General features: G+C 40.9%; 1 protein-coding gene and 1 pseudogene across 3 annotated transcripts in view; one reads left to right on the top strand and one right to left on the bottom strand.

Moving 5' to 3' along the window:
- SUCLG2 (succinate-CoA ligase GDP-forming subunit beta) overlaps positions 1–15,200 on the bottom strand; it is a 334,454-nt gene that overhangs the window by 230,447 nt on the left and 88,807 nt on the right. The gene's annotated exons all lie outside the window — the stretch shown is intronic.
- On the top strand, positions 1,427–8,056 carry LOC112852750 (proline-rich protein 3 pseudogene; annotated as a pseudogene).

Below are 15,200 nucleotides of genomic sequence, written 5' to 3'. Positions count from 1 at the left end.
CTAATTGGTGGAAGTTAAAACTACATTAGAAACACATTTTGGGATGATGACTGGACTGATGAGCTTTTCAATTATCATGCCCAATCCCATCTGGAATCCTGAAATTCTCAATCTTACCAAAGCAAATGCATGAATTCTCTTTTATGATTCACTAATTCAATAACTTCTTATAAGATATGAGGCCAAAAAAATTACAAAAAAAACCCTCAGGATATTCCAGATAAATATTTCTAAAGTCTTCGGACATAACCTCTTCAATCATAGAATTTATGGCTTATTACAAGTATTTATTACACTAGTTTGTTACAATTATTTATACAGATAGATCTCTGTTTCCCCAGCTTGACTGTAACCTGTAAGAATATGAGGATCAAGTAGGACTTAGTACTTCTCTTACTGGATAGACATATCTCATCATTTTAACTTTGTTCAGGAGTTGTAGAGGTGAGACTGACACCCTCAGGGGCTGAGGCAGCAACCCTGCTACCCCAATGGGCCTAGAAAGAAGAGCTAACACCCCAGTGGTCTCAGAGGATACAGCATCACCAAAAAAAACAAGGCACCTGGGGGGCTCAGTCGATTGAACATCTGACTCTTGATTTCAGCTCAAGTCACGATCTCAGGGTTGTGGGATCAACCCCTACATTAGGCTCCACACTGAGCATGATGGCTGCTTGGGATATTCTCTCTCTCTCTCTCTGCTCCTCCCCTGTTTATGCACACATGCTCTCACTCTAAAAAAATTAAATTAAAATAAAATAAAATAAAATATAAAATAAAATAAAATAAAATAAAATAAAATAAAATAAAATAAAATAAAACAAAACAAAACAAAACAAAACAAAACAAAACATCTTTCAGCCTTAAAATCTAAAAGAATTTGCTTTACACTTGCTTGGAACATATGATATCTTTCCTCATTCTGATTTCTCCCTTTTGAAATGTGAATTTCTATGCTATGTCTGGCCCCACATTGCACTGTGAAAACAGATCATTTGTTTTCACAGGTTCACAGGTGGAGAGGAACTTTGCTTCAAGATGAATCATACCTAGAGCCTCATCAGTGGCTGATTTAGATATTTAGATGAAATTTTAGAGTTGATGCAGGACTGGTTTAATACATTTGGGGCTATGGGATGGGGGAGTATAGCTTGCATGCAGGAAGGACATGAATTGGGGTGAGAGAGACTGGAGAACAGAATGTCATTAGCTGAATTGTGCTCCCCACCCACCCACCCAATGCATATGTTTAAGTCCCAATCCCCAGGACCACAGAATGTAACCATATTTAGAGACAAGGTCTTCAAAGAAATGATTACGTTAAATGAGGTAATTAGGGTGGAGTCCTATCCATTTAAATTGTGTCCTGATAAGAAGAGGGTGACACCAGGGATGGGTGGGCATAGAGAAAAGACCATGTGAGGACATGGCGAGAAGACCCCTATCTGCAAGCCAAGGAGAGAGGCCTCAGATTAGCATCAACCTGCTGCCACCTCCAGAACTGTGAGAAATATACTTCTTTCGTTTAAGCCACTACATCTGTGGTATTTCATGAGAACAGCCCTAGCAAACTGCTGTGTCTGCCATTTACACTATCCCTGAATTGCTACTGAGGATATGTGCCATGGTCCTTCAAACCGCAAGTGAACATCTGTTCCTTTTCTCAGGGTTCGTGTAATAAAGAATGTGACCATGACCAAAGAGTGGTCTGGCCTTTGCCCTCAACTTCTAAGAAGTAATCTGTGTCATTCCTGTTAGAGAATAGTCTTAGGGTAAGGGCTGGCTGTATCAGAAAGATCAAACGTGAATTTTAGGGTGGAGATTTTGGGTCACACAGGTGCTGAATCAAAACATGGGCAATCAATCAACCAACCATGCCTACGTAATGGAGCCCCAATAATAACTCTGAACACTGAGGCTCAGGTGAGCTTCTCTGGCTGGCAATACTGTATGTAATGTCACACACACTTCAATGTCACACAGGAAAGGGACAAGGAACTGCAAGTATGGAGTGCTCTCACACCCTGCCTTATCCAACTCTTCCTTTGGCTGCTTTTAATTCGTATCCTTTCCTGGTGATAAACTGTAACCATGAGTATAACAGCTTTCAGTGAGCTCTGGGAGTCCTTTTAGCAAACCATGAAAATGAGAATGGTTCTGGGGAACTCCCAAACTTGAACTGATGTCAGAAGTGAAGGTGGTTTTGGAGACTGTGCCCTCAAACTTTACAGTCTGGCTTATTCCAGCAGGGATAAAATCTCAGATATTACCATCACCAATGGTAATTTCTTCTACCTACCTGAAACATTGAACCATGGTTTTCTTCTCAAGGGACCAGAGCACATAATCCTAATCTGCGTGGTAACCGCAGTGGTTCTGAAGTAAGGGCAATATTGTCCCTCACAGGATATATGTCAATATGTGGACACTTCTGGTGGTGTCAACGAAGGGCTGCTCCCAACATCTAGCAAGTAGAGGTCAAGGATGCCACTCAACATCGCGTGATGCACGGGACAGCCCCACAACGAAGAATTCTCTTGCCCAAAGTATAAACAGTGTGGAGTTTAAGACACTCTGCATTATATACTTGACTGTCACTGAGTGAACACCCAGATCTGAGATCACATCTCTAGAGGTAGTGAGGAGATAGCACCCTGACTTCCAAGGGGCCAATGTTCAAATGCCACCTCCATAAAAAGCCCATTTGTTGACACTGGCCAAACAAACCCTTGAAGCCTTTGGCCCTCAATTTTCTCATCTGTAAAATAAAACCAATAATAGGATTTACCCCTTATGGAAAAAAATCAGCAAAGAATTTGAACCAAAAGCTGAATATTCACTCTATGCCACTTCATTTTCCTTGCACAACGAAAACCATTTTTTAAAATAATTTTTGCACTGATTGAGACACTGGTAAAAACAGGTTCACAAATCAGGTTTTCTTGATTTGTTGCAGAACAGATAGATGACTCTGCGATGTCATAAATCCCAGCTGCCAAAGAAATATTTCTTTCTATGCATAATTTGTCTTTGATACTCATGAGCATTTTTTCTCTGTCTTTATCATTACCACACACGGTAACTTTTGTGTTTGTCCACTTTCTACAAAGAAACAAAGTTTATATGACACATGACAGTGACAACAGAGGCAATGACCAAGGACAATAAACTAAGCAATCCAGAGCTGGCACTACTGGACAGTCCGTGGAACAAAGAATTCATCCCGTGTGACCCATTTCCCAGAAGACTACAAGTCTCCCGCATTTGTAAAATCATTCAGGTCACAGACCTGTGCACGTTGTATCTTTTGCTCCTTCTACATCCAACACCTTCCATCCATTTGAATTCCTCCTGCAAAGGGCATAACTTTTCCCTCCCAGGCCCCAAAACCTATCATATGGCATGCTGTATGTGTTAATTCATATCTCTTGGATGGATGGGAGAACAGATGGACAGATGGCCAAATGGATGAAAAAGTGTAACAGCAAATGGAGGAAGGAATAAAAGAACGTACAAATGAATAATTAAAATGGTTCTTTCTTTAGCTTATGAACAGCAGTACTACCAATTTTTGCTTGAACTTGCACAAAATTAAAATACGAGTGTTCTTATAATATTTACACAGGGCATAACTGTTCGACAACAGAACTTGGTTTAGAGCCATACTCTGAACAAGGAATAAATGTACTTTCCCATTTTCAGTGAATGATAAAACCCAGAGCAGTAAAACAGGCTTGATTCTTGCTAGAAGTAAGCTGCTTTCCATTTCGCAGCACCACAGTACAAGCTCTAGGTTAAAACATCCAGAAATATAGCAATTATCATACTTAATGGAAATATCCTACTTAATCAGTCTCACATGGCTAAAATCAAGGTGTTGGCAGGGTTGTGTAACCTTTGTGGAGGCTACAGGGGAGAATCTGTGTCCTTTTTCATTTAGGTTATTAACAGAATTCAGTTCCTGGGGTTGTAGTACTCAGATCCTTGTTTTCTTGCTGTCACCTGAAAGCTGCTTCCAGGTTCTAGAGACCAGATACATTCCTTCGCTGGTGACTGCCTTCCTCCATCTTCAAAGCCAGTAAACAGTGGGTTCAGTCCCTATCATATTCTAGTATATACTACCTCCTTTTTCCATCTTGTATCTCTGACCTAGCATGGAAAAGTTCTCTACTTTCAAGAACTTGTATGATTAGAGGGACCCCACTCAGGGGCCCAGGATACTCGCCTTCTCCACATTCATATGTAATTGTATCTGCAAAGTTCCCTCTGCCATATAAAGCAACCTAAGTCACAGGTTCTGGGGTTTAGAGCATGGACATCTTTTGGGGGTTGTTTTACTGCCTACTACATGATATAAAGACAGATATACTGATGAATGGAACAGAATCGAGAGTCCGGAAATAAACCCTTAAACTGATTATCAATTGACTTCTGAATAAAGTGTCAAGGCAATTCTCTGGGGGAAGCACAGTTTGCTTAAAAAAATGACTCTGGAACAATTGCAAAAAGATGAACTCAGACCCTCAACTTACATCATATATTAAAACAGATTCAAAGGGGATCACAGACAAATGTAAAAACTAAAAATAATAAAGCCTTTAGAAGAAAATACAGGAGAAAATCTTTGAGACTTGAGTATGGTAAAAATCTCTTACATATGACATCCAAAACACAGTTCAAAGAGGAAAAAGTTGTTAGGTTGAACCTCATTAAAATTCTAAACCTCTGCACTTCAAACAGCAACACTGGAAAAATGAAATGACCAGAAATAGTCTGGGAGAGAAAAAAGTTGCAAAACACATATCCAACAAAGGACTTGGCTCCCTAATTTGTAAATAACATTCACAACACAAGAATAAGAAGACAAAATTCAATCAAACAACGGGCCAAAGATATGACCAATTTGCCAAAGAGTTTAGACGAAGGGCTAAGTACATAAAAAGATACACAACATCATGTCAATAGTCAAATGTAAATTAAAACCACAATGAAATGCCACTCCACGCTTTCTAGAATAGCTCTACCATAAGAGACAGAAAATAACAAATATTGGTGTGGGTAAAAAGAAATAGGAAACTTCCTGCATTGCTGACAGAAATGTAAAATAGTACACTACTTTGGGAAACTGGTAGTTTCTCAAAAAGTTAAACACAGTGTTACCTATGAGTCAACAATTCTAATACTAGCCATCTACCCAAAAGAAATGAAAACATATGTCCACACAGAGACCTGAACGTGAATATTCATGTAGCAGCATTATGAACAATAATGGCCCCATAATTGAAACAATCTCTATGTTCACCACCAGGTGAATGGATAGACAAAATGTAGTATCATCCATTCAATGGAACACTATTCAGTGATTCAGAGGAAACAACTACTGATACATGCCATCAGGGATGAACATCAAAAACATGCTAAGCAAAAGAAGCCAGACACAAAAGGCCATATATCCTGATTCCAGTATACCAAATACCCAGAAGAGGCAAACTGAGAGGCAAAAAGTAGATTAGGGGTTGTCTGCGGCTGGGACTAGGGGAAAGGATTAACTATAAATGACATCAAGGGTCTCACTAGGGGTGGGGGATCAAAATGTTCTACAACTTATGACGATGGGTGCACAAGTCAACCAAGTTACCGAAAGTCATCGAATGGCACATGTGCAATGAGTAAATTATGCTTTGTAATTTCTCCAAATTTTTGGTGTTTCTCCAAAAAGTTGCTTAAAAAACAAATTTATAAAAAAGAAAACAGCCATGAAATCCATGAGAAACACCCCAATATGAAGATCTGATCTCAGAAAACTATCAAAATTATGCCACTAACAATGAATTTAAGGATAAAAAACAAAATTTCATCCAGACAGGTGTGAAGAAAATGAATGACATGAAGTCAGCTGTCTAGTGGATTCTGGGCAGCTGTTCTCTGGTCTACAATGAACTGAACTAGAAAAATGGGGCACTTCCCATGTGGCCACTCTCTACACATAAAATACAGGAACATCCATAAAGAGGGCTTAATTGGGTCTCCACTTCTGCGGACCTCTGACCCCTTTTTACCCTGGCTTTCTAGATAACTACAGCTTATTGGATATGTTGGAAAAGACACGTTTCCTTGCTATTTTGACACCAATTTGTGTGGATGTGATTATAAGTATGTAAACTTAATTACTCGTCAATCATGATGACTAGAAGAAAGAACTCAACATAGGTCTCCCCAAGAAATCGAAGATCAAATCTTACCTGTGTGACAATTTCATTGAGAACGCAGAGAAGTTGTTCATTCAGAACCCAGAGACCCTCTCTGAAGGGAAGGACAAATTATGGTATGATAGGATTTGCTTAAAGCAGAAGACAATAACATTTCACATGGGCCAGTAAATAATCTGTACAACTTATATAGAAAAAAGGGAGCCTTAGGAAAGTTTCCTGATTCAGAACCGAACAGTTTTAAGAAGTATTTCCCATTCACAAATGTGTTGAAACATTCTCTTTAAATAGCAAATAGATAGATGAATTTAGATAAACATATTTAAATTCCCAGAGCAATCTTGAGGAGCTGCAACCGTCTGGGAAAATGTCAAGAACACCCTCTGCTTGAGAAAACTGCTCTGCTATGTGAGATGGAGATTCTATCAAGGAAAATAGAAACCTTCTCAAAGAACCTTACTGAGAATCAGATTTTTCCCAACTGTTGATTTTAGAGAATTTCACTTGAGAGTTACCTGCGCTCTGCCAACGAAATATAAATATCTCAGGCCAAGTGGATTGGGGGGGGAAAGCAAGTCGAGAAGACAGAAAATATTACAGGTTCACTTGATTCATAGCTTGAACACTTCAGTTCTCACTGAGTATAAATAAATAATAAAATAATAAATAAATAACAAAACTGTTATAACAAAAAATTGATAGCAAAATTGTTCAAATGAACCTTTACTGTCAATACCAAAACAGTGATTTAAAAAAAAAAAACTCAAATCACATCAACCACCTGAGCGTACACCATTCTACAGGTTGACCCGACCCAGCTGGATAGCATAGTAAATAAAGAATTAAGTTCAACTACAGCAGTTAAGAGTACAGTTCACTCTGTGATAAAAATAAGCAACTGAGAAGAGAATTACAAATTCTATGAGAAAAATTAAGGAAGAGCCATAAAAGACCCCATGCTGAGCATAAAATAAACAAGTAGTACTTCTCCGAAGTATCTGAAGTCATGCTGAAGTCATAAATAAAAGAACTTTTAAGAATACAAGGTATGGACTGCCCTCCAAATCCCACTGCAAACACTGCCGCAACTGTGATGCCAGAACAAAAGAAGGCAGAACGAATCAGCAGCAGCAGCTGCCACCGGAGCAGTTGCCACTGCCAGAGGGGGAAGACACAGGAGACGAGGAGGATGGGAGCCCCATGGGATCACCCAGGCTTCTGGGCCCTCCCCCATGGCCAATGGAAAGCCTGGTGACTGCAAGTTGGCTCTAGATTGGAATCCACCCACATGTCCCCCACCAGTAGGACGGATGAATAAGAGGTTGAGTGTGCATGCAACGGGATACCACAATGCAATGAAAATGAAGGACTCCTCTTACAGGCAACCTGGATAAATCTCGCGAACATGATGTTGAGCGAAAGGTAACCGGGCAGAAAAGAATACAGATTCTCTTTGCACAGGTCCTCCGGGATCAAGGGGACCAATGATTCCACCGCCACTGAGTCTCCCAGCTCCTCCCCAGGGCAGAGGCCTAATTCAGGGAGACCTAGGCCCTAGGTGTGGCCCATATGGTCATGATTGGTTGGGGGCCAATACTGAACCTCCTTTTCCTGGACCAGGCCATGGGGGTCCTTGCAGGGGAGCCTTTCACAAAGAGCAGAGAAATCCTCAAAGGCTCAAAAGTTGGTCTCTTATCAAAAATGCCTGTCTCTCCAAGGATGGCCCCCAAGTTATGGAAGACAAATCCAACTACCTTGTCTGCCGACACTCTGCCAAAAAGGGCCACTGTTGATATGAGGGCCTGTGTACCTTCTACCACTCTGATGTCAACAGAGCTTCTCTGTGAGACTGTGCCTTCCCACCAGGCTGGAAGGAGCCCTCTGGGATTGGCCACATATTTCCATGTGGCCCTGTAACTGCCACTGTGCTATTCCACCCACCACCCTCAGTCAGTAACACCCACTCCCATCTGCCACCTCCTCCATTTGGGGTACAGAGCTGTGTTTCAACACTGGTGCCCAGTGTGTGCTCTTTCTTCTGCTCAAGCCTCTAGAGACTGCCTTCAGAGCCTCATCACCCCATCTTTGCTCCCTTCAACTGTTTCCTGGACCCTCTTCCCCCTCACCAACTACTGAGCAGGAAACCTCTTTGCTGCTGTTTCTTGTGTATCTGTCCACCCAGTCGCCGGTACTGCCCTCGGTTCCTGGGAGCCCTGGATCAGTTTCTTAGCATTCCCTTCTTCTAGCTGCTTGGCTTAAGTCCCTTTCATGTGACAATCCCTATCCCCAAAGTTGCCAGTTGCTCTGTGGAACTCACCAGGTTGACCTGGTGTCAAGTATGGATGACTGGTGCAGCGTCGCCCCCCTGAAAGGCAACTCAACTCAACCTGCTTTTGGATTTTGTAGTTTCTGCATCAGTAGCACGATCCCCACGGCTCTGGTCTGTGACCGCTGTGCTTTGTGAAACTGTGCATCCTCTCGTATGTAGCCTCTCTCTCAGCGTCTGTGGCATCTCTGTGACTTACCTACACTCAAGTTTTTCTGCCAAAATGAGTGAGGCTCTTGGTGCCCTTTGAACGTCGCGCACCTCCTAATGTGGGAGGCTTGTGAAACTTTCCGCACGACTGTCTCCCTGGTCTCCCCAACCTGGTGTTGGCTTTTCTAGGTTTGACCAAAGCCCATGGATGTCCTCTAAATTCTCTCATGGGCTACCCTATCTCCTCTTAGACTGCATCACTGTGAGGCCACCAGCCCTTTCATCTGAAATCTGTGACTTTCCAGCCAGCTTACCTGTGCATGGAACCTGGACAGTACTGTCGCCCCTCTCTAACCTTCTTCCTTACATCCCTGGCACTGGTTGTTTTCTGTGAAAACGGCAGTAAACAGGCTCAGTTTTGGACTGCTCCTGAGGAAATGTGTCAGGAGTGGAGAGGGCAAGGATGCAAGGGAAGGATGAGAGCCGCTGGAGAACTGAGAATGATTTTTTTTTCTTTTTAACATTTTTGATACTAGTAATAAATGCAGTGAAAACAAACAAAACAAGAATACAAAGTGTGTTCTTCATTACAAAAAAAAAAAAAATTAGGACTCCGAAAGCACAGTCTGGTTAATGCATCTTAAGTAGAATAATGAAACTGGGGGGAAAAAAGAATTAGACCAAGTAAAAGAAGACACTTAAGAAGAAAATTTGCTTTAAATATTAATTTTTCACAGCTAAATGTTAAATGAAAGACGTCTTGTTACTATAACACAGAGACTTAAACCTTGGTGGCATTTCAAGCAGTGGAGACCTTACAGAATATATTTGTTTTTAATGTTCAGGGCAAAAATCTGCCAGCCACGGAGCCTGTAACTGAGCCTCTATCCCAGCTGGATGTTTGTCTTCCAGTAATGGCAGGACTGGGGAGAGAGAGGACAGAAGCTCTTCAAAGTCTCATTATACAACTCGGGCAGCCAGGTGCAGCTCTGTTCCGGAGGGACAGCCACATTATGGTCTAGGCAGCCATTATATTACATATTTTACATGCAGTTACTCTTTCGACTTTATCTTTCTGGGTAAGAGAATCAAATCTCCATTTGCCAAAGAACTAATAAAGGCCAAGAAGAGTGAAGGGGACTCACTTTAGTTCTTAATCTTCAGAACATTAGGAGGAAGGGGAAGGAGTTTCATACATTTTCAACCAATTGAAGGGCACTTGGTGAGAGTGGATGGGGTGAGGAAATGCTAGGGGGTTATTTCTTATCTTTCTTTCTCTGTGTGGTTTTCTTTTTTTTCTCTGATTTGGTCATAAAATAACATCCTAAAATCCTACCACTTACAAAAAAAAATAACATGCCTACTTTTCATTAAGATTCATTACACACTGCATATTAAATAGTATAAATTCAGTAATATAATCAACACACAGTAATACAGATTGCATATATTTCATATGTATGTAAATAATTTATGGACCACATGTGTGACTCAGTCAGTTAAGCATCTGACTCTTGATTTCAGCTCAGGTCATAATCTCATGGGTCATGAGATCAAGCCCCACACTGGGATTCTCTCTCTCTCCTCTCTCTCTGCCCCTCGCCTCATTTGCACCTCTTTCTCTCTCAAAATACATAAACATTTTTAAAAAATAATTTACATTGAACTTAAATACTATGTGTGTATATATATTTACATATATATATATATATATATAATTTAAAAGGCTATTTTCATATCCAAGAGGTAAAGAAATTGTGGCACCTCAACAAGAATAAAGGCATATGTCTGCTGAATTTGTCGTTACCTAATAAATATTTACACAAAATAATGAAAAAAATGTGTGTTTTCAAAATGCCTCAGATTGGCTTATCCAAAAAGTAAGAGCATACTTTTTAAAAAGCATATGCTGGGGCGCCTGGGTGGCTCAGTCAGTTAGGCGGCTGACTTCGGCTCAGGTCATGATCTCATGGTCCATGAGTTCGAGCCCCGCGTCAGGCTCTGTGCTGACAGCTGAGAGCCTGGAGCCTGTTTCAGATTCTGTGTCTCCCTCTGTCTCTGCCCCTCCCCTGTTCATGCTCTGTCTCTCCCTGTCTCAAAAACAAATGTTAAAAAATTTTTTTTTTTTTAAATAAAAAGCATATGCCAAGTATATTATGTATTTTAGGGTGGAATCTCAGGTAAGCCAAAAAGAGAGGGATGGGGTAGAGAGGAAGGAAGGAAGGAAGGAAGGAAGGAAGGAAGGAAGGAAGGAAGGAACGAAGGAAGGGAGGGAGGGAGGGAGGAAAGAAGGAAGGGAGGGAGGGAGGAAAGAAGGAAGGGAGGGAGGGAGGGAGGAAAGAAGGAAGGGAGGGAGGGAGGGAGGAAAGAAGGAAGGGAGGGAGGGAGGAAGGGAGGAAGGAAAGAAATACAAAGTAGTATGTCATTGCCAAGGTGGCCTGGGCTTCAGCAGAGAGTGCAGCTGGTGTGTTGGTCATGGAAGATAGGATGTCCCCAGAGAGGCCGCAGGAACCACTGTGTCTAGGAATAATCCATGAGGCAGGAGACAAGGAGAAGATGGGAAGAAGGGCAGAAAATGAATTCACCTGCAGGCTTTTCGGGTCTTCTGTCTCCCTTTTTTCACAGGTCAAAATCTGACAAAAATTGACGAGAGGAGCCTGACCCTCGGGTCTGGCATGGTTGAGCTTAGGCCTCAGAAGGGACAAAGGGTGCCTACCACCCATGCCCACAATGTGGGGGAGCCACAGGGAAGGATACAGCCTACAAGAGGGCCCGAGAGCCCCTGGCTACCCTGCTGTTCATCCCAAAGGCTAAAATTTATATCATGAAATGTCAAAATTTTTCTCAAAAAAAAAAGAGTAATTATCAATTTTAGTATGTTATATCTAATACCGGGATTTATATTAAAATAAAGCTGAAAATAAAACAGTTTTACTTCCTCATGAATGAATTTTTCTACAACTGAGTTTTCAGCAGGATAAAGGGTCCAAGTTCACACTTTATAAATCATGGCAAAATGAAGCAATTACGAGATTAAGAGTAGAAAAATTTAGAATGTCAAGTGGCATTAATTTAAGTGGGAATAAGTTCTCTACACCTAATTTAATTAATGCAAAGTGCTCAAAGAACTTTGTTTTTCTGCAATGAAACTTGAAAGTGGATGAGACTAATACAGTAATCATAGTCTAATACACTGCCCTTCAGAACTACAGGTTTTATTCCTTACCATTAAAAAAAAAAAAAAAAAGAAAGAAACCTTATCGTTTACAATGCATGTAATACAAAATCAAGGGGAGAAATCCAAACAGCTTTTAAAAAAGCTTACCGCAGCTAAATCACAAATCAAGAAACCTCCAACAGGGGTTCTCTGGCCTGGCTTCACTCCCACCTGATAGGAAAGACTGTTCTGGGAGCACAGTGCTATTCCACTGATACAGCACTTAAGGCTTTCAAACAAACCAGGATGTTGTTAGAAAAATAAAATTTGTACATGGCATGGGAAATGGAGTTCATGCCCATTGTCCAGCAGATTTCAGTGCCATACTCTAAAAATCATGTTAGTACTTAAAAAATAATTTTGTAGAACACAAGACACTGAGTAGCGAGTAAAACTGTGCATATTATTCTAAGGAAAGTAGATATATTACAAATATTTAAGTCACAGGTGTCAGCCAGTATAACACAAGACTTTAAAAAACCAGGGCAGTAAAAGAGAAAGCATAATGGTGAAAGAAAGAAAGAGAGGAAGGAAGGAAGGAAGGAAGGAAGGAAGGAAGGAAGGAAGGAAGGAAGGAAGGAAGGAAAGAAGGGAAGGAGGGAGGAAGGAAGGAAGGAACGAAGGAGGAAAGGGAGGGAGGGAAAACCATCAAACTAGAATATGCTCTGGCAAATCTCAATATACTAGAGGTTTTATAATTTTGTCCAACCTTACTTTATTTAATCCTTATTTAATTCCACTAATGCTTTATGACTATACAATTGACCTTTGAACAACATTGGGATTAGGGTTGCCAAACCTCTACGCAGTCAAAAATCCACATAGAACTTTGACTCCCCCTGAAACGTAATTACTAAAAGCCTACTGTTGACTGGAAGCCTTCTGGATAACACACACATATTTGTATGTTATGTATATTAGGTACTATATTCTTACAATAAAGGAAGCTAGAGAAAGAAAATATTCTTGAGAAAATTGTCAGAGAGAAAATACATTTACAGGACTGTACCATATTTATAAAAAAATTAAAAAAAAAAACAAAACCCACGCATAAGGTTGACCTGCTCAGTTCAAACGCATGTTGTTCAGGGGTCAAGTGTATTCCAAGAGTTTTAAAAAAAAAAAAAAAAAATCAAACTTCATAGAATAAGGCATACAAAGTAACGATTCCTCACTATCTTTGTGGGTGTGTTTGTTTCAGCTTACTGAGACAGAATGGCAGCCCAGAGAGAACAACTCCCCCGCCCCCCAACTACCTCCAAAGACACCCCCCCTCCACCCAGTCCATGATAATTCATTCATATCACAGGCAAATACCTTAAAGCTAAACCTCAACTACATGCCAGGCTTTTCTAGCAGGATCACTGTGTTCCTGTTCTGTAACGTGCACTGGGTTAAGACTGCAGGCTCTGTAGTCAAATATAACTTTTGTCTTTTTTTTTTTTAATTTATTTATTTGCATATAATTGACACATAACTATTACATTAGTTTCAGATGTAGAGGTTTTGTTTTGTTTTCAATTATTTGGTGTTTGGTGTAGGGCCAAGGTCTCTATTTCCTCATCTGTAAAATGGGTGCTGTAGAAATCTGTAGAAAACCCTACCTCACAGGGCTTTGTTAAGGGCTAAATGAAGGAAGGCATGCAAAAACATGCAGTATCTGGTAAGTGGGAAGTATTGCGGCTACTTTCACTAGGATGTGGCAGAAGGCCTCCCCCCAGGGTACAAGAGAAGAGCACTATTTTTATAATCCAAAGGGCAAGACTTACATGTCAAATCTGTCCATGAACAGGCAATTTACTTTTATTTGCAGTCACTGTCTATAGTGGGTTGAATGGCGACTCCCCAAAAGATACGTCACCCCAGAAGTAGTGAACGTCGGGTTATTTGGAAAAGGAGTCTTTGCACAAAATAGAGGATTCTCCAAATGAGACTGTCCTAGGTTATGCAAGTGAGCCCTAATCCAATGACACGTGTCCTTATAAGAGAAAGGCAGAGAGAGATCTGAGGCACAGAGAAACTCAGGTGAGAGTGATGTGAAGAGACAGACTGGAGTGACGTATCTAAGGAAAACTGTGGCTTCCTAGCAGCCACCGCGAGCCAGGAGAAAACCAGGGAAAGAAGAGCATTTCTCTCAGAGCCTCCAGAAGGAACCAACCCAGTCAACATCCTGACTTCAGACTTCTGGCTTCCAGAATTATGAGAGAATCAATTTCAGTTGTTTTAAGCCACCCATTTTGTGATAATGTGTTACCACAGCCCTAGGAAACCAATAAAGTGCCCCAGTGTGCTTAAGTCCAAAATGTGTTCTCATCAGACTCCATGAACTCAAAGGAAGTGATGTTCGAGAAGGTGTCTAATATGACATCTGACACGGGAAAGACCCTCAATATAATGTGAGCTTTCCTTCTACTGCCGCCTGCTCTCAGCCCAGCCATGTACTTTGCCTTCAAATTAGGGCTCCCAAACCATCCACCACAGAGAAAACCAACCATTTCCCAAGAGGGAGATAACAAAACATCCCTGCACAGGGTGATACGAATCCAGCCCTTTCCCTAACCACAAGGCCATGTTTTTCCCACTCACTTTTAGCCCCTTACTGCCTGCAAAGCTTCTTCATTAACTGCTGCCTGAAACACAGCCCCCCACCCTCTGTATTTTTTTTTTTTTTTTTACCCACCCTCTGTATTTTCAGCCTCCTGGTTGTCTGCTCTCCTGGGTTTGGCCCCTCTAGAAGGCAACAGACACTTTAACTTTTCCATTACGTTATAGCCCTTTTCAGAGTTTTTATATTCATGAAATTTCACTCGGTCTTCACCACACCATGTGAAGTAGACATATTATTTTACTAATCTTACATATGAGTAAAGAGCTTCGAGCAGTAATGTGACCTTCCCAAATCACAAAGGCACCAGAATTAGGAGGAATGGAACAAAAAATTGTGATTACCACTCCTAAATCCATGTTTTGTTTTCAACAACGTTATACAGACACACTATTTGCTCAAATAAGATTCAATAAATGACCAATGCAAATAAATTACATATGGACCCTTACAGATGAAAAAAAATTAGGAAGAATCAGTCCTCTAGAACAGCATAAAATACACAGGATAAAGACAAGGGATGACAAGAAGACAGAGTGGACTCCACTATATAAAAAGAATGTGGGTAAAAAGTCTAGCAGAATAGCATGAGGAAGCAGGCAGAATCACGCAGAGGAGTGACAGCTCCTGATTTCTGAAAACGAGACTTGGAAAACTGCCCATAGATGAGGGTTGAGGGCATTCTCATGGAGA

Source organism: Puma concolor, chromosome A2 (genome assembly GCF_028749965.1).
Source record: "Puma concolor isolate L17-30 chromosome A2, mPumCon1.1.hap2, whole genome shotgun sequence".
In the NCBI taxonomy this organism is placed as follows: Eukaryota; Metazoa; Chordata; class Mammalia; order Carnivora; family Felidae; genus Puma; species Puma concolor.
Note: the sequence above shows the minus strand (reverse complement) of the source record. Positions and strands in the feature narration are given on the sequence as shown.